We start from the raw sequence: 21,336 nt of genomic DNA, 5'->3' as shown, positions 1-21,336 counted from the left end.
TCCTCCCGCACCAGCTTTCCTTACCTTCTGTTTTGTAGACTTTAGTTTATAATAGAGAAAAACAAAATATAGGGCACAGCAAAATAGGTAATAGCCATTTAAATGCTTAGCAAACATCATCCAATAACAAATATCAATAATCAATGTGCCACACTTGAACTTAAAAACTACCATACTCCAATTAGCACTAATAGCATCAACAATTGAAACAACCAGTGGGAATTTTCACATCGTCTTGAGTATACAGTGTGAGGGGAGAAGGATGTAAAAAAATAAACCAAAAAAACCACATCAATGTCATCTTCATTGTTCCACCTGTTGCACCAGAGAAAAAACCCAGAGAAAGGTGCTCATCAGGGGCTGCCCACCATTGACACTGCTTTTCCTAGACTGCCACTGGGGAGAGTCTGCCCTTTTCTTTCCTCTCACCCATTTGGTTTCTATTTTTCTTGTATTTTCTGCCTAAAGTAACATTCATCATTAAACCACACTAATAAAACTCTGTGTGTGCAAGTCTGTCCCAACACCCTTTGTGTAACAATACTTCTGAAAATCTAGAATGAGCATTCTTTCCTATGGCTCTAGCCTGCCAGCCCAGGAAAAAGAAAAGAGCTGAATTCAATTTATTACCTTCAAAATCATGGTGGATAGGCCAGAGTGACTCCTGGCATGACTTTAGTTACATCCAGATCAGAGAACCCAGGAGCATTTCCCAGTCTGAGTGATGGAGCTATATCCCGATTCTGTATTTGAGCAAGACTCACATTCTCACCTTCTCCACTCCTTCCCAAAGTGACTGTTGTTCATTTCTGAAGCAGGATTAAGTGGTGTTGCAGGTTTGGAGTTTTCTCAGTCTATATACCTGAAAACCATCTCCTCTCCCAGAGAACATAAACCAAATCAAAACTAAGCAAGCAAACAAACAAAAATAAATTAACTCCTTTGTGTGCCCCCCCCCCCCAAAAAAATAAAAACAACAAAAAACCCAACCAAAACTATTCTCAAAGATAGATGAAAGACTCTGGAAAGCATGTAACATCCTAGACAAAGTCTAGATTCTTTATCCTTTTCTAATATACTCTATTTTTTTTTATTTGTGGAAAGATGTTTATTTTTTTGCAAATAAAGACAAAATCTTTTTTCTACAAAAAATTAAGTTCTTCAGCCAAACTTTTTATCAATCTTCTCTAGAAAACTACTTCTGGACTGAGATATCTCCTTACATAAAATTCAGTGCTTATTTATTCATAGAAAGTATGTACTATAAATAATCAATCCTGGTGCATGTCAGAGCAGAAAAATAAGTTGGTATAAGATAGCAAACTAGGCTGTAGTGGATTTTTTTTTCCTCCTCTATTTCATTTTTCATCCTCCTGTACATGAAACTTCTACCTGTCTAAACACAAAATCTGAGCATATACTGAAAGTTAGCATGAATTTAGAATTTAAAACATTTCCATCGGACTATATTCTGATAAAACAAAAACCTCCTGTTTAACAAGAATTATCTGAAGAGGACAAATAAAGATAATTTTATCTCTAAGAGTCATTTGCTTAAGTTCTAAGCCTATTTGTACATTGTAAAATGTGTGTCATGTTCAAGAATCTCATTTTCACCACCTCCTGTCATTCACCTCTATCCTTGTCTTAACTTTTCAGAGTCACAGTGTCAAGAAGGTTAATGCAGTCACATGAATTTGTGATGGACCATTTCACTCACATTCACTAGGGCAAACATACACGGCTGGCTGGTAAACAATTTACTCCACAGAGAACAAGTTCTTCTTAGCTGAAAAGAGACTTCTGCCAAATTAATACATTAAATGATGAGATGCTAGCTGCAAAAGGAGAAGAAAAATCCCAGAACCTGACTATCTTTTTTAAGCACTAAATTAATACTTCTAGACACTCAAATTTATTAGGCACAGTGCCACTGAAGACAATGGTATAAACCAACGTAAAAACAGCGTTAATGAGTTCTTAGTCATGCTTGTAATCTTTTAAATATACAGCTCACAGCAAGTAAAGAAAAATGGCTCTTAAAAGTGATGATGTATGCACTATGTCCATTTATGTGTATAGGGGAAGCTTGTTTATTAAGGACATGAAAGGAAGGCTAGTACTCTGCATACTCTGAGGAAAAACTGCTTTTTTCTGGCTGCTTTATATCTCACCAAAGATGTACTATTTTAAATGGCAACATTTTGGGCTAGGCAGAGGTATATCAATTCTATTTTGTTTTAAAAAGTGATCAAAGGAAAGATTTGTAACTATGGAATATAACTTAGATGTGAGGTTATAGTACAGCAGCCCCTGCACAGACTCTTCATCAGCTATTACATTAACATCTTTGAGTGATGTATATGAGTAGGATGAAGATACATTTTACTCTAATTTCCTTCCTCTCCCATGTACCAGTGACAGAGCCATCAAAACCCACATAGTTTCTTAAGCCTGCCTTTATATAATCCCAGGTAAATTTCTCCACATTCTGCATGAACTTCTCTGCAAGACTAATTTCTCTCAGAAACTGAAGGTTAATAGTAAAATTTGCCATATCAGGGAAAAAAAAAAAAAAACAACACACACAAAAAAGCCAAACAAACCAAAAAAAGAAAAAAAAACAATAACCAATCCCCCCACGTATTTTAAATGAAATAGAAAAGATGCTTTATTATAACTCTTGGGGAAAATGGGCTAAAAACAAACAAAAAAAACCCAAATAAATAATCCTAAATAGAAATATATTCACCGATGATATCACTGGATATGGTTTCCTTAAAAAGCAATGAGGATGTTTTAATAAATGCTTTATTTGGACAAAAAATATTTTAAAAGATTATTCAGAAGAAAACAAACTCAATTTTAAAGACTACAATCCAGATCCCTAAAGAGTGGTGACGATACTAAGAATTGTATTTTTACACCGATACATATAGTGACCTTACTTCTAATATATTGCACCCCCTTAGACTAAATCAAATTCTCATGTCCAAAAGCATCACTTCCTCTTGTAAGTCTGCTTTGGCTCATATGCCAGTATCAGAAGCTCTCCAGAATCCAGTATTTGAACTGTCACTCCTTTTACTAGTCTACTCTCCATGCTCTAGTATGCCTACTGTCCCTATGTGTCATCCCCACATTCCTACCCTTCTCTTACATTCTCATATTGTTTCTTTATTGAGGACTCTGTATTTCTTTTGAGACTCTCTCCCAACTGCAACTGACTTCTTACCTCATCCCACTCACTCTTCTCCATTAATATTCTTTTTCTTTGAAAGCTAATCACCTTAACCTTCCTTTGAAAGTGGTAATCTGTCTGCAAGTCATTGCCTGTTTACAGTCTCTGATTAGGATGGGCATCTTGAGGCGATGTGAAGTAAGAGAAAGAAAACACCACATCAAGTCAGGGATGATGAATAAGAGAAGGAGAGGCTGGGTCATTTAAGAAGCATCCTTGTCTTGCACAGAGGAAAAGGTAATGTATATGTAATATACAATATGCATATGTAATATGCAATCTCCTCATCTTAGACATAATTATGCTCAGTGCTTAGCTTTCAGGCCTTAAGCGGTAGCAGTGGTGTTACAAAGGCCATCATTGCTGTTAAGAAACCCACGAATTCTCTTCTAGACAGTATCTCCTCCAACTTTACAAGTTTTGGTTCCTCTTGAATAAACCAGCTCTAACTGGTTTCACAAAGCAGAGAAGTATCAAGCCTGACCAAATGGCCAACATCTGGGGGCAAACAGAAACTAAAATCGACTGTAGAAGGATGTTTTTGTGAAGCATTATGGTCCAGCAATCATTTACTCATATATCCAATGCAAGATTTATTTAGCTTTCTGTTCTTATCTAGTTAATAGCTAATAGCTGTTCCCATCTCCTATCCTTTCTACAGCATTGCTAATGTAACTTACATATTTCTAATATAATTTCTATTGCCAGAGCAAGAAATCCTTCATAAAAAGGCAAATTCTGCATAATAGAACTGCTAATGCAAATCACCCAAGATAATGGGGGTTTTGCTTTAGCTATTGAAGTCATCGTCATCATATTGACCGGTTATTACACCTTTAATAAGTCATGAATGGAAGAAAGCACTTGACAGGATCTGGGATGCTAGGACAAATGACAAAGTTACAAGAAAAGAAAAACAAACAAACAAAAACCTTGCAGGAAAGGCAGAAGTACAAAAGAGCCTATCTACATGTTGTAATTTCAGGTTTCTGAAGCCAAAAATCTGAGACAAGATAGATTTGGGCAGGAGGACAGTTTAGCAGAATATCTTATTTCCAAAGCAACAAGGGAAAGGAAAATACAGGCTAACCTTTCCAAGGAGAAATATTTATTTGTTACACTATAGTGCAAATGAAGATGGGCCAGCTCTTCTAGTGGGTAACTACTTTTGGTTGTCCTTGCATGCCAATCCATGAACATGACAACTCAATGTAAGATAATGGTACATGCTAACTGCACCATTAGCCCACTGCATTTCAGTAACAACTCACCCCTGTACCAGATCAGGGCATCTATCAATCAATGCAGCGTGCCTTTCACAGTCCAGTAATATAAAAATCTTACTGACCCTTCTAATTCACTCTGTTCTTTAAATACAAGTGCCAGCTGGCCCGCATTATCGAATTCCTGAGGCACTGTATCTTAAACATTATGTAAAAATGACATCAAACTAATGCAAACAATAACCATTTCTCTTCAAAAGCCATAATTCAAACAGTTCGGCTACAAGGTCTTGAGAAGAAGACAGACATAACAAATGCAGGATTAAACAAAGTAATGCATTTTCTTAATAACTGTTAACTTGTTCAGATTTAAGCAATAAGTCCCCCTACCCTACACTACAACTTGTGCACCTGAACTAAAGCAAAGTATTATCACAATGAGCATGAAATTAATATGCTAGCTCTTCCCTAAGGAGATCTCCTCCAGCTCCAAGATTAATTTCCAGTTATACCAATTGCTATTATTTAATCTGCCGAAACCAGTGAATCTGCATCATCTGTCCCCCAGTTCACCACCTGCACATCAGAAACTACACACATGGAACATTTCTAATTTGGGCAGCAGACCTACTGCTGGCTGTGTTAATACAAATTCACAGCCTCAGGCACCACAGCTCATCTGTCCAGCTGTGCATAATTTGCAGAAAGTTCTACTTCCCTTCACACCATTGTGTACTGAGAACTTATCTTTGCTTTCATGTAGATGATGTAAAATGCAGTAGGCAGACATTATAATAATTACATTAGTGACAGAGATATCTTTGGCTTGGGAGACTCCAACCAACAAATCAGTAACTATATACCTGACTGAGAAGCAACACTTTGATTGATTAATACTGTCTTGAAACAATGCATTGAACTGTCTGCTCTAAAATTTGGGTGAAGGGAACATTTCATATAGCAATAACTCACTAGCCATTTCCTCTGGTTGCTGCTGGATTCTTTTTCTTTATTTGCCTGAGACCTCCCATGAAATCCAGGTACAGTCCTATTACTTTACAAACTTCAGAGAGTTTTGGTAATGGCAGATGTACCAAAGATTCACATGGGCTTCACCTCTTCTTCCACAATTCCTCTGGAATCCAGGAGAGGATTTTTGCCCTTTTTTGTCACAATAGGCTATAAATTAATATTGAAATCTATGATCTACAAACAGTACAACTGAACATCCAAGGGATAACATAACAGTATTACAAAGCCAGTTTGGAGACAAGGCAAAAACTGTCTCTTCAGCGCAACCAGAGCTAACGAGACGACTGCATGGAAAGGTGTACAAACTGGATGTGTGTACTCCATCAGTTTGGTTGCTACCATGGACCCAGCTTCTGTTGAAAAGCAAATCCAGGAAACTTCAGGAAGAAATCACAGAGAGTAACACGTCTATACAACCATTTGTCTTTATAAATACAGTCATCAACAGAACATGAGTTGAGACAGTACATGCTCCTACACCATCTAGGATACTTTTCTAGCACGCATAGTCATCTGCACCTATAACAAGCTCTTCAAGGAAGGGATGGAGATGCATTATTTTTTAGAGCCTACTGCTTTCTGTTTTGCTTTTCAAAGGTTTGAAGGCAATTTCATTACCAGAACTTAACATGAAGTTGGCAGAAAACTTTTAAGCTGTGTGACATTTCCAGTTCTATGCAAATATTCCATATAATTCTATGCAAATACTACTTATGCATAGGCCCTGACCAAAAGCCTTTTGAAATGAACAGGAATTTTTACACTTAATCCAGCAAGACCTGGTCCAGCGACACTAATCTGTCAATGGCCTGCTAATCTCAGTCCTATTACACAAGTCTGTTAATATTGATGGTCTATGCTACATCCAATAAGAAAATGAGCAAAAATGTATTGTACTTATGGCTTATATCTTATATGGTCCCATATGAATAATATACTATTTTTTTTTATTTGAAAAGACAGATCTGGAAATTTTTATCAGCAGATCAGAAAAAGTAGAATCATATCTCAAAGCATAAATATATCCCCTATATAATTTTCAGGTAATTTGCAACATGTTCTGTATATGCCCAAGTGCTCGAAAGAGATATTTCACGGATAAGCAATAGAGATTGGTGAAGTAAAGTAAGTAAAGTAGTAGAGAGAAAGGAAAAAATGTTTTATTTATTTTCAGAAAAAGAATTTTCAAATGTATAATTATAATATTGGTAAACTTTGAGTAATTCCCGTCTCTTTTTATAGCAGAGTTCTGCATAGCGTCTGCAAATAACTTTATTTAACAGATGAAAAAATGGCTAGCACATCTACTTTGCAAGCTTAGGATTTATGGAAATCTTAAAAATTAAGTCTAAAATCAGGACTACAAAAGTCAGCATCGAATGAAGATATAAAAATAGACATGAAGAATCTGGTTCCATTCCAAATTCTTTATTTCAAAATGAGGCTAGCAGCTTTGTCCTTGTTTTATTACATTTGGATGGATAGGAAGTAAGGCTTATATATCAGAAGTCAAAAGTATGACATGTAATGTAGTATTTTTTTATTGGAATAGAACAAATAGGTATCTGGAGCTGATCACTGCAGTCCGTTTTGGAATAAAAAAAAAAAAAAAAAAAAAACAACAAAAAAAAAAAACAAACAGAAGAGTTATTGAAGCTTGACCGCTTACTTTCCACCAGAGTTCAAAAGCATAAAAGAAATGCTGTTACAGAAAATATAACTAATTTATTTGAGCCTCCTCCAAAGTATTTCTAAACAGGTTTTTTTTGAAAGAAGACTTCTTGACATTAAACTGACTATTTTTTCACTAACGGTCCAAACTGACTTTAAAACATAAAGAAACTTGATTGCCAACCCAGAGATGTCTGGCAACAATATCACAAGATCACCACATGATGGCACTGATCAACATGGCTGGTCAGTCATACTTGGAAAGACCATTAACTCGACAGCAACACAACACAGTATGGTCCCAAGAGTTTGAAAATCTGTTCCTTCCAGGTCTGTACTGGGCCTGTAACTGACCCAGACAGTACAGCAATAGGCATTTTCAAAATTATCAAGCCCCTTAGACCACTTCAAGCAACACTTTGGTACACAAATCCTATTCGTGATTGTCCTCTTCCATTTCTGGCTGTAATAGACCTCTTCCAAATCACTGTGACTACTTCCAATTGGAGGACAAAGGAAAGGTCTCACCTCTGGACTCATTTGCACTGAGAAGCAGCAGGCTATATATTTTTGTCTACGGCATTCAATAGATGCAAATCTGAAAGATACCGTGAGATGGAAGTTTGCTACCATCAGGTCATGCCACACTATTACATCTATCATGTATTATGGTGAAATACTGAAATGGCTTAGTTTCAATGACTTGTGTAAGTAAATCACAGAATTATTTTTTATTTATTTAAAAATGAACTCATATAGAAGTAAATAAAAATGAGCTAATTGTTTCTATATATGAAATCATAACAGCCACTGCAGAATTAGCTATAATTGACTGCTGGCTAATCTGGGAAGAAAACCAAACATGTTATTCTACAAATCTCTTGTATAGTTACATTATTATCAAATTATTAAATCCTATCTAATAAAAGAATCAGTCTTTATTACGATTCTGTCTTAATCTGTGCAGCATTTAAAAATAGTCCTTCTATAAGCAATGAAAAAGCATTCTTTCAAAGGAAGTTATCTGAATTAACATGAAATTATGACAGCTATGTACTCCTCTTGTTTTCAGAGCGAACTGAATCAGTTCACTGTGATCCTGTCTCAAATATTTTTTTTCTAATAAGAGTGCCATTCATTTTCAAAGCTTACCTCTCTTGAGAGGCTCAGCCTCCCCATCAAGTTGCAAATCTCACTGAGCACATAAATAACAGAAGACAGACAAGCATGGAAAATCCTAACCCTCTCATGAAGCTAGTCAGTGGCATACACTTACCGAAATACGTACTGTGACACTGAGTGGTGTGTGGGCTCAGCACAGAAGACAGCCGAACGAAAGAATCATATATTGTGACACCAGTAACTACAATTTATTTTTAGATTATTACAGTAAAACTCTGAGCATTCCCAGCTAGGGATCGTTCCGGTATGTGGTCACGCATTCGGTTTGAATTAGCCATGCCACTGGTAATGCCCCACTGCAGATCTCACAGGAAAAGCCAGTGTTCTACAAGGGCTGCTTCTATTCAGACCCTCATGCGAAGTATGCACGCAAGCCATAAAGTAACCCTGCTTCATATACAGCTTATTTTTAATGTAAAAATTCATCCCCATGAGTTTACATGGGTTAAAAGGGGATGAGTTTGCCCATAACATCTCCAGGATAATTTCCTACCTTTTAAATTCAACCACTGCAAACTCTCTATAAATTACATTTTTCAATTTTCTCTTGTAACCATTTTCAAGTTGTGGAAATTTGATTAGCATTGTGCCCTATCTCACTGCAAATAATTTTCCAAGAATATTGCCAATAAAACTTGTTTTTCCTCCACTAGACATCAAGGTGGGGTTTTTTTTCTTCAGTGTTTGGGGGGGCGTTTATTGGTGCTTTTTTTTTTTTCTTTCAAATCCAATCTGGGGACTACTAAAACAAATACAATGAGAAGTAGAAGCTATTAAAAGGTGACAGAGTTGAGTACATAACCCTGTCAGGTGTGAGGATCAAAATGGCTCACAGCATAAATGCTTTACAAATATTGCCTGAGAGCACCTGAGCTGAACTGTGACAGAGGACAGCTGCAGTTGGACACGAAAGCCTTATCTTGATTTGTGCAGCTCATGTTTATATTTTGGTTTTATTAGATTTTTAGTATTTTTTTTAAAGACTCACAGCCTTATAATTCAGTGCACATAACTAACCAATCTTACTCATGCAGAAGAGATCTTGTATCTCGATGACAAGTTTTCAAGTGACAGAATGACTAAATTATATGCTGGTTATAGCATGATGCTTATTCCTGTCCTACCCAGGTGCAGCTGTTCTTTACACTATGTGATTCAGCCATCAAATAGCAGCATGCAAGTTTGAAAGGCCAAGAGGAGGCTGTATTGAGAACCTGTCAAAAACAAATGTGCAAACCTCTATGCAGCAGTCAGTAAATGTTCCTTGAATCACTCTTTTGTTAAAAAAAAAAAAAAAAAAAAGCCAAACAAATCCTTGTTTCTATATGGTATCTTTAATACAAAGCTTCAGTTAAACAGCTTCTCTTTCTGCCTCTTGCCTTCATCTCTACATGACAGGTCTTCAGCTGAAGGATGCCTATTAAGATTGACACTTTTATCAAATGTAAAATTGTCAGGTGAATGATCTGCCCGAGAACATGGGATCAGCTAAAAAGATAGAGTCTTTGTAAAAATAAAAAATCTATAGGGTAGCACAGTGTCTCCAGTAAACCTATTGGTTTTGTCACTTGTCCTATTTAATCCAGTTGGCCTGCTTCATTCATGCTATGAGGCTTGCTTTTGTTTTCTTGTATTGTGATGCCCTTAAAAGAAATGACACTTCATCGCTGACCACTGCACTCTGCCGATCAAGAAAAAACATCGGGAATTTTTTTTGAATTAACAGTCTACATGTTTGTGATATAGTACTGCATTTTAAAATAATGCTAGGCAAGTAATCACTACCTCCAGAAATGCAGAAAGAAGAAAATGTATTTTCTTGTCTACATGAATGTTTTTCACTAGAGACCAAACCTAAGGGCCATCACATTCAATTAAAAAAAAAAAAAAGGGAAAAAAAAAAAGATTTAAATTATCTTTGAAATAGAATCCTCTTGAGAACCAAGGCATTTTGTATGCCAAACTGAATTTCAGTTTTAGTACCTGGTACAACTTAATAGGTTGTACTTGCACACAGCATACCAACAATAATTGCATCTGTATGATATATGGGCACATGAATAGAGAAGAGAGAGAGCAATAACAGCTGTATTTATATACAACAGGGTAATAATTACAAGATGATAAAAATGAGTAGGTCAAAATTAAATTTCATTTTATATTTTATTCTTAGAAAATTACATGCCATCATAGATCTTGCTGGCTTGAGTTACCAGAAACTGCATAGCATGTTTTTGTGTTCTCAGTCTTTAATGATTCATTGGAACATGATTCATAAGACAATGCATGCAACCCCCTACTCAGTACTATAAGCAAAAAAATATTTGAAATGTCTTTGCCTTAATGCACATCTATATAGGTCCTACCTATATAGAAGGTGATATTAGTAGAGAGAATATCAAATGCATATTTTGTAAGTAAAATGAAAATAAAACGCAGCGTTCATTTGACATGAAATCAGCTCACTGTTACAAAGCAAAGTTGTGTTCTTATCTAGGAATTAAGATGAGTGGAAAGAATTACTTCTTTTCTTAGGGTGACAGAAAAACAGTTTATTGCTTCAGTGCTAACAGAGGATTTATACACCTAATAATTACCAAACTTAATTTGTGTCCCATAGGATGTGGACTATTGCCCTTCCATTTATATGATATATCAAAATTAGCAGCTATATTCATGTTTTAGGAGGAGAACAATATCAGAGATTTCCGTTTGGGCGTAACTGCTTGTAGATTTCCCCAGTTAAGCTTTGCTTTCTCATCACCTACTTCTAAACGTATCCATAATACACCCGGAATGCTACTAATCAGTTAAAACTAAAAATCGGTCTAGAATTTCATAGGTGTTTGCTTTTAACGCCGATGAAACGTGGCTAAAGAGCTCTTTTTTTATCTTTTTTTCTTTTTTTTTTTTGAACGCAAGACATCCAAACTTGCGTGCGCACCCCCGCCAACGAGCAGTGCCCTCACAGAGCCCACGGCCGCCAACACGGGGCCGAAGGCGCCCACCTTGTCCCAACTCAACGGCTCCAACGGCCCCAACGGCCGCCGCACCGCCGCCGTTAACAGCCCCCCCCGGCTGCCGCTCTCCCCCTTGCCCGACCCCCGCGCCTCGGACAGGACTTCTGCGCCCCGGTCTCCAGCCCCGCACCTTTTCCCACCTCTCACCCCCGCCCTCCAAATCCGGATTTAAAAAACAAACAAACAAAAACAACCAAAAAACAACGATAAACTTCCCTTTCGCACCCCCGCTGCGCCGTGAGGGCGGGCACGGGACGGCCCCGCGGCGGGGCGCGCGGCGCTGCGGCGCGGGAAGGGGGGGAGAGAAGGAGGCTGTGGGGGGGTGGAACGGCCCCGCGGCGCGGCTGGAAGGGCCCGCAGCGCCACCTGGCGGCTGCGCCCCGCCCCTGCCGCCCCCGCGTCCCCCGCAAACTTCGCTTCCCCCCCACCCCCCCGCCCCTCACAACGCCAAACCGGCCAAGTTTCCCGGCCGCGCCGCCATCTAGCTTTACCCCCCGCTCAAGGCACGACGGCGGGACACCCCCACTTCCCACCACCACCACCACCACCACCCCCGACCCGACCCTGCGCGCCCGCGGAAATGTATGTGGGAGCGGGAGGGTCGAACCACGGTTCCCCCCCCCACCCCCCCCACCCGCTGTCTGACGGGCGTCCATCAGGGCCGCTGCTGCAGCGAGGCCGCCACTGCTCCCCTGGGCTGGGGGGGGTGGGGGGGGGGGTGGGGGGGTGGTGGTGGTGTGGCAGCAGCCTTTCCCCTTGGGGAAGGGGCGAAGCCGCGGCGGCCGCGAAGGCGCCTCAGGCCGCCACAAGCGCCCGCCCCCGCCCCAGCTTTGCAGAGAAGGCGATTTACTGTCGCGCTGAGGGGTGGGTGGGGGGAGTGGTGCTGGTGCGAGTCTTTTTTTCTTTTTTTTTTTTTTTTTCCCTTTCTTTTCTCTCTTCCCCCTCTCCCCTCGACCCCCCCCCCTCCCCCCCACCCCCATCCCCGCCACCGCTCCGCGCACGCCGGCTCGCCCCGGTGCCAGTCCCCGCTCCATCACGTGCGGAAACCCATGCCCGTCACAAAAGCAGGCATTTTACCCCAGCCCAGAAGGGAAAGAAAGAAAGAAAAAGAAGAAAAGAGAAAAGGGGACACACACCAAAAAAAAAAAAAAAAGAGAAAAAAAAAGAAAAAAAAGGAAGATAAGGAAAAAACCCACCGCGGAACAGCTAAAGCCAAAGCGGGAGAACCGCTTAATCCAAGAAGAGCCAAGATTTGCTCTGAGCAGCCGCCTCCCCTGTTCGCCCGCCCACCCCCGTCCCCCTTTTCCTTTTTTTTTTTTTTTTTTTTTTTGTGGTTGTGGTTGTGGTTGTGGTGGTGGTGGTGGCGAGGGAAGCGGTTAACCAAAAAACCTGCGTGTTGGGGTTTGTGTTTCCCCGAAAACCACAGGCGCACACGGAGCGTGAGGTACCGCTCCTGCCCCTCTCCGCGCTCGCAGGAAACTGTGGCTTCGCTCTTTCTCTCTCTCCGCCTGTACTGCAGATATTTTTTTCCCTCCTCTCCTCCACACTCTTTCTGTTTATTTGGCTGTAAGGCAGAGCTACTTTGTAAACATCTCACACAGAACCCCAGAGCCTTTCCAAATAGCTGATTGCAGCAAAATGCCTCCAAACAAATTATGGTGCAAGGGGGATATAGGGGACCAGACCGAAGCGGATTAAAAAAAAAAAAAAGAAAGAAAGAAAGAAAGAAATTTGCATAAATATGCATATGTGGCAACGAGATCGCGTATGATGGTGGAGATGGCAGAAAGAAAGTATCGCTTTATAACGATGGGAAAAGTAAAAGCACAGACGACTGCAGCAAACTGCTCGCCCTTTGCCAGGGTACCAACTGCAACACCTCTCCCTCTCTCCCCCACCCTCGCCGAAAAAAAGAAGGGGGGGGGGGGGGGGGGCACGACGGACACCGAAGCAACAGAAAAAATGAAAATGAACACTCAAACGGCAAATCCAGTACTCCTACCTTAACGCTGGAATAGCTGCAGAAGCATAAGGTCTTTTTCACACAGCCAGATTCTTTCAGGAAATCCTCTCGGGCTATCATCAGCCGGGATTATTCACACACGGTTCCTGCTCTCCTTTTTTGAATCCAACGCGATTCGCTTCTCCAAAGGAATGCAACGACCACGAAGAGGGGAGGGAAAAAAAAAATTAAAAATAACAACAAGAAAGACAACAGCACGGGATTTGAAGGAAACTCGTGTTCTCGGCTGGAAGCGACCTATGTTCGAGCAGAAAATTCATCGCAAAATCAGTGCGAGGGGGAGAGTTGGGTCTGCGAGTAGGAGCTGTGATTGCCTATGCAGAGAGACCAAGCCGGGGAGAGACTGATCTGCAAGGCAAGGCGAGCTGGGAGAGAGAGAGGGGGAGAAGGAGAAGGGGGGGGGGGGGGGGGGGGGGAGAGAGAAGCGGGGGGAGAGAGAGAGAGGTCCAGGCTGTACCAGGCGCTCTCCTCCTGCTATTGGACCAAACTGAATGAAATTTGCCAAGCCGGCAGCCAATAGCTCTCCGCAGTCAGCCTCATCGCTACAGAGACGGTATCTCCATCCACCGCCGCTTGCGAGGAGCGTCGCGTCGCAGCATCCCCGCGCGAAGCGGCCGTGGGGCAGAGCCGGGCCCGGGGTGGGGGTGGGGGGGCGGCTGAACAGGTGGGCACCACGCACAGGGAGAAGTAAAACCTGTGTGTGCCTCTGCGTGTGTGTCGGGGGGGGGGGGGGGGTGTATGTCACACAATCCAGGCTGTCGCTCTCCCTGCTCCACGGTCGCGTACAGCAAGTGCAGCCTTTGTTAACCCTTTAAAGCTGCGGTGTCTCCAGTACCCGCCTGTTACCATCTTCATCTATATGCACTTACATGGAGCTAATAGCGTAATTGCATACCAAGCACTGAAGCATTTTGTTCCTTTTCCCCTTCGTCCCATACAAAAATAGCAAAGTAGACAATTGCCCATTTCCCAATCGTTTTGAACAGATTTTTTTTTTTTTCATAAGCATACCAGTTATTTAACGTCCATATTTTAGTTAGCTAACCACTGTTGAGAAGGTCAAGCATAAAGGGCTGAAGAGGGGGCCCTGTGGTTATGGCTAAGTACTACAACACAGGGTCCCTGGTTCACTTCCTCTGGATAATTTCAGACTGAGGGTGGTGTGGCAAATATGTGCTCAGGCCTCCAACAGATATGTCTTGTTTCACTCCACAACATGTTCCTTTGATCAGTTTAATAACAGCACTTAACATTACGCAGAGCGCGAGACACTGTACTGAGACCAGGTGAGGACTGGCTGAACTCTCCGAGAACAAAGCAGAGAACAAAATAAAGGGGTCTTGAAGGTCTTTCCATAATTTGAAACAAAAGTCATATTCATGCCTTGATGAGACTTCCTGCTACAAGACTTAGATTAGACGTCATAAGCTGTCTTTGACATTTTCAAACACTGAAAAAAAGAAAAAAAAAAGAAATCCGCAGCTCTTCCTTCTTTTCTAGATACTTTGTTTCTACCACCACCTCAGATCCTCAGAAGAGAGCAGATAATGCTTTGTTTTCTCAAACCTGAGTTCTGGCTGTGATATTGGGCTTATCAATCACTTCTATGCTTTCCTGTTTCCAGGGATAAAGGAATATATGCTATCTGGTTTAAAGATACCATCCAGCAGATAACAGTAGGCCTGTTCTGTGTCTGCTTTTATATGGTGTTTTGTTGTATGGTATGAAGGATGCTTCCTTAAGTATCACTCGGGAAGGCATGCTTTGCTTTTGAATGTTGTACATCTAAGTACAGGTGTAATTCATTGACTTAAAATGTTTTAAGCAATGCAATAGCTACATTAAACTGTTAACTTATTTTTCAGTGAAATAATTATTTTTATATTACTTAATTATGTGTTTTGCCTTACTTATTTTAAGTGACTCTAGCAGCAGGTGTTCATGCAAGTGAATTTTACTGCTTTTGTTATTTTAAAAACGTACCCAGAATGTGCAACCAATCATATTGCTTGACTACGTGAACATTTTGACACATTTAGAAAAGATGTCATCTTGCACTGCCATCTGTCCCAAATTTTGCAGGACAGTCTTTATTTTGATGAGTATGTCATGCATTTTACAAGATAAATTTGGAGGATATTAAAGTATGCACTCGTAAATCTGAATAATGATCTCCCACCTGTGTTTTAATATCAGGAGGCAATTTATTACAGGTTACCAAAGGATCATCTCTAATGTTTGCAACTAGTGTTTGCAACTATGACCCAAATATTCTCAAACACAGCAATAAAGCTAAACTTTCCATAGACTCTATGTAAGTATATGATCAAAGGATTTAAGGAAAAGGCGTTTGGTCAGAACAGTGGAATGCACTTTTCTCCTCTTACAACTTTCAAAAATCTAAATGTACAATTGGAAGCTGTGGCTTATTTGGGAGGATATCTGCAGCAATCCACTGCATATTTATAACAGCAAGCAGGACTCCAAGAGCAATCATTCAGAGAGAAGAATGCCACTTGCTAAGTAACACCATCGCTTCTTACAAGGGGGCATTGTATTCTAGTATTAACCCAACTTGACTCTACTTGTAAACAGTGAAATCTAAAGAAATCACAGTACATGACAGTCTGACTGAAGACAGGCCAAACTCTGCTGGGTTCCATCCCATGCAACCTCTTTTTGTGTCAGTCAAACTGAGACATGATTTGGTCTCCCATGTCCAATCACTGTAAAATTTCCATGAGTTCATTTCTAAATCAGATATAGTGTGTTGCATACTGATGCTTGAATTAACAGGAAGAAAGCAAAACTGTTTAAAAAAGGGAAAGGGAAAGGGAAAGGGAAAGGGAAAGGGAAAGGGAAAGGGAAAGGGAAAGGGAAAGGGAAAGGGAAAGGGAAAGGGAAAGGGAAAGGGAGAGAAAAGAAGAGAAGAGAAAGAGAAAGAGAGGGGTAAAATAAGGCCTCCCAAATTTTGTTTCATTAGTTATTCATTCAAAAAAATTCATATTCAAAATGCAAACTTGAAGCAGGACAAGAGGGGCTTTCTACAATTGCATGAACAGTAACTGACTCTTTATCCCTTCCTGTTTCCTGCTTGGTCTTCTTCCCCAAATATTCATAATGCCAATGGACTTCCATTCCCTTTTATGCAAGTGTGAGCTAGTATGGTCCTAATGCACTTTATGTGGTTGAAATGGGGTATTTCACTAGCTTCATGGTGCACAAGGCTTGTATTAGATGGACTGAAATCCACAATGAATCTCCAACTCGGGTCACTGGTTGAGCTCACTTGCTGGATACAAGGGTGATAATACATAGCAGGTACAGTCTTTCATAAGATTTCAAGTAAATGAGAACTGCAGCAGAAATTAATGCCAAACTGCAGAACAGAAAGTAATTAAAAGGAAATACAATGAGTCCACCAGGTCCACCAAGTAAGCGGGAAAGTTCCAGAGATGATTTGGAATGAACATGCAGAAAATTAAGATTTATGGGAGTTTCCTAGTTGAGTATCCCCAAAACACTGTTTACTAAATTTCAAGAATGAAATTTGTTTCCTATGTGGCTTATCTTCTTACGGTTTGCTGATGAAAGAAAAATTGATCTGTAGCGATTTCCACAGAACATTACACAGTTTAACAAAAATACCAACCAGAAAAATCACATAAATATTTTCAAATTCAAAATCTGTCATTATAGTGAAATGAAATGCTCACTGTACTGCTGTTTATGCCACATAAATTAGAAATATGCTGTAGAGTCCCACCTGTATGGCCAATATGATAATTTCAGAGTAGTGTAGTGTGAGAAATAATACTCACGAGAGCTTCCCAAAGATGTGATGTTTCTCATGATACATGCCTGACTTTTTAGTTACATTCTAATTGCATTCTCGTTAGCATCTTTTTACTAAAACTTTTAGTTTTCTGCTTATGAGAAAGGTCTAAACTCAAAATATTGTAAAAAGAATACTTCACCTATTTAGGTCTTTTTTAGAGAGCAAAATACAAGAATTTGTAGCCATACAACTTATGAGATGCAACCTTAAACTTCATGAGAGGGGTACAGACATTGACTTTAATAGAGCCAATGTTTCAACCCCAGAAGAGTGGAAGCAGTTGCTGGGCTCCGGGCTTCCTTGTGTAAAGTCAAAGACCATTATAATTATCTACAGAGAACTTTCATATCATTCAGTCTAAAAGTACTTCATCAGTTTGGGGTTTTGTTGGATTTGGCTTTTGTTGTTTTTGTTTGTTTGTTTGTTTGTTTTTTTCATAAAGCCATCTAGTAACTGTTGAACTAAAGTATGTGAGTTTTTCTTTAAAAAAAAAAAAAGCTAAATATTTCACATTTGCAAATTCTACAATGTCTGAGTAAATTTTACTAGTACATAATTACTGTCACTGTCAAAATCACATTTCTGACTTGTAGTCATACAAAATTGAACTTCACTTTGGCTTTGTCTATTAAATTAAAGAGCCTTTTAGTATTAACTTCTTTTTTTTAACTTACATACTGTACAGATCATGATTAGCCAACCTTCTAACCTTCTTATTGTTGAGTTAATTAGATTTTGTTTCGTTAGTCTCTTACAACAAGGCAGGCTTTCCAGACTATGATTCATCCTTGCAAGGCTTTTCTCAACCTTCACCATTTATCAATATCCTTTTAGAAGTGTAAACTGGAATAGGATATGGAATGTCACAGGAGTCATATTAATGCAGTATTTTACTCCAAACTCTCATTTTTATTTTTACACGGATCGCATTTGGTCTTGGCCTCTATGTGAGCTGGGAACTCATGTTCCTGGTTACTAATCATCATTTCAACATTTTTTTTCCCTGATTTACAAAAATACATTCTCTCATCTTAAAGTGTGACCTATGTGCTCAGTTTTAATACAGACGTAATTCTGTAAAGAGGTCAATTTACAATGCATAGATGTTTCCTAACATCTATGGAAAACTCTTCAGTTGTCATTGACGTTTTTCACCATAGACAGCATTTGCAAACTTTTCCTGGAATTATTTAATGTTTTCATTGAGATCCTTACTAAGACCTCACATGCTTAGCCTTTGCTTATATTTTTCCACAAGAAAAAGAGAATAATAATGAAAAAAAGCTAATACTTGTTGCATGAAGGGCCTACCTCAGTTATCAATGTGCTTGTCTGAACTGGAAACTGACTCCTGTCCTTGCATACCCTCTCTTTGCATTCATGATCATTCAAAACAACGTACTTCCCTTTGTCTGAAACTAGACCTAATTAAGGAGTCAAACTCCTGATCAATATCTGACAACACCACAATAGCAGCATTTCTGTAGCATAGTGTCTTTAATCTTCAAATTATCACTCAGACACAAATAAGTTAATAATGCGATTAATTTAATGGTTATTTTCATTTTTCATGTTTGAAAACGTGCAAAAAGGATATACAGTGTATTTCCGTGCAATATAATCTGGACAGTTAAAAGCTTGCTCTACCCATACAGTGTCCTCACAAACCACAGCATCTAATCAACACAGTACAGGCCTGAGGTGATACTTATAGCTACAGTAAGTCAAGACAATCCCTGTGCATACTCACGGCCTCCATCCTTATTGCCATTGAGGTCTGTACTTTTGGAGGACAGACCCTTCTATCTTCTGTATTAGGCACTGTACAGGTACAGTGCAATCAGGCTCCTTGAGTGCTACAGTTAATATGATTAATAGCATTAAAAAAAGCTCCTACCACAGGCAAACAGACAAAGTCATGTATTCTTCAATAAGCCTAATTATTCTTTGTGCTCGAAGCAGGACAGCTATATAATCAGCCAATTTTTTGAGAGTTTATATGGTTAGATTTTGATTCAGACTAATACTTTTGGGGGAATCCCATGTATCGTTCACATAAACACTGAAAGTGCAGTTCGCCCTACATGCCCACAGAAATCTTGATTTGATCTTGACAAATGTGGTCTGTAACTTTCATTGATATTAAAGATTGAGCTAACCAGAGGCTAGTTATCCACCCCTGCTTCCATTCTCTTTTACATTAGAAACAGACACAAAGTGCCTTGGAGTCAGACCTTACAAGCTCTGTGTAACCTTTTTCGTTTTAAAGTGCTACACAGACTGATAAGTTATTAATATTAGAAAGAATTATTTATAGCATAATTTAAGAATTACAGAAAGCATATGCCTAACACCACATAAGAAACAAAAAACCAGTTTACCCGTATGTATGTGCATCTTAAACTTCACCTGCCTCTGAATAGTGCAGGAAGGAGAGCAAAACTATCATTAAATAAAAGTAAAGAGAAATGAAATGCAGTCCCTAAATGCCTAATGCTAATGTCACAGCTCACATTCATTTACAAGTCAGCTCTCTTCAGCAACTTAGGTTTCATCTACAGCCACAATGTTAAGGATCTGGATGTTCAAAACCAAACATAATAGCTCTGCAGGTAGCTCCTTTGACAACTGGTGGTCTGTAAGACGTTGCTCACAGACCTGTGGGCTTCAAAAGAACACTAGAGCTGCAAGCTTCAAATGACAAGTAAGTTTTCTGCAAAAATCATTCTTGGAAGTTGTTAGAAAATCTCCTGCCTTTGGTCTACAAAAAGAGACAATTAGAAGATCAGAGGTGCTAGAATTATTTTCCTCTTTACAAAATAATTACATAAATGATGGTCTCGGTAATAGGTAGTGATATCTGTTTCCAAATGCCCTTGTCACTGGATTATATTCATGCTTTTTCTGGCCAAAATAATCCTGTTTCTTTTGCTACCCAAAGTACAGTTTCAACTGGAATGTGAAGAGTGCCTTTCTAGCTAAACTAACCTCTATTGTACTGCAGTCTTTAGAGAATATATTTTTGAAGCTCCGCAGACTGATGAAGGCATTGAATCCAAGGCTCCTAACTTCTCTCACTGAACACTTGAGGAAAAAGAGCTGTTAGACAGTGACAGGGCAATTCTGGAAGCATTAATGTCTCTGACAGTGACTTTCATAAGGATATCTGCGTACGCATAAATATTATTTGAAATGACTCTACCAAGCCACTTACCAGACCTGTGCGTGAGATCTCCAAGCTATGAGAACACTGTCAAGTTCTGCCTGTCAGCTGAGCCACCTGCTTATCAGCACGTTGTTAGCCCATCCCAAATGTGGGACATTTTCCTTCCGCAGATTCCAAGTAATGTGTTCTTCTTTGTAATTGAAAGAGTTAAAGGCATTTATAGACAAACACTAGTGAAACCAGCTCCAGCTTTAGCACAATACCTCTCTCAGAGATCATCATTCCCTGAAATTAAATCAGCAGAAGAAAAGCTTGCATATGTGTTAACCACTTAGTATAAGGCAACAGACTAGATTAAATGAGCAGTGAACAGGCGTTTAAACTAACCTGTAAGAGGAAAGGAATATTTATTCTGCTACACTGGCTGCAAGGATGGTCTTCAGCAGCAGAACAAGAGCAAACAACTTGTGATGGGGGAATAATGTCTCAAACTGTGGATGTTGCGACTGTTTGCTAAGTGAAAGAAAATCGGAGTGCTAACAGAGCACACAAGCTCAGCCAATGCGCGGTAGCTCATTAAGCCACATAAGTTTGGTGACATTTGTTTGTATGCCCACAGTTAATGCTCTGGGGTTCTGGCTGGGTTTAGGAAGAGTTAGGTACAAGCTGTTCATGCTGAGCGGGTCTGAGAAGACCAGAAAGAAACTCCCAAATTTCATAGAAAATACCTCATGAATTTAGGTACTTACAGTACAGGCAATCACTTCTAAATAACAACTTCACAAGACACTGACCTCCTCAGAAACACTACTTCAGTTTGTGAGCCATGTAGAAAACAAATTATCTTAATTTCAGATCTGAAAAGACATGAGATCAGTTTCCTTAAAAAGAATAGTTTGAACAAATAACTGACATAAATAAACAGATGAAAGCCACTGAA

Source organism: Vanellus vanellus, assembly GCF_965231255.1.
Source record: "Vanellus vanellus genome assembly, chromosome: 1".
NCBI classification, from domain to species: Eukaryota; Metazoa; Chordata; class Aves; order Charadriiformes; family Charadriidae; genus Vanellus; species Vanellus vanellus.
This window is presented reverse-complemented; position numbering follows the sequence as displayed.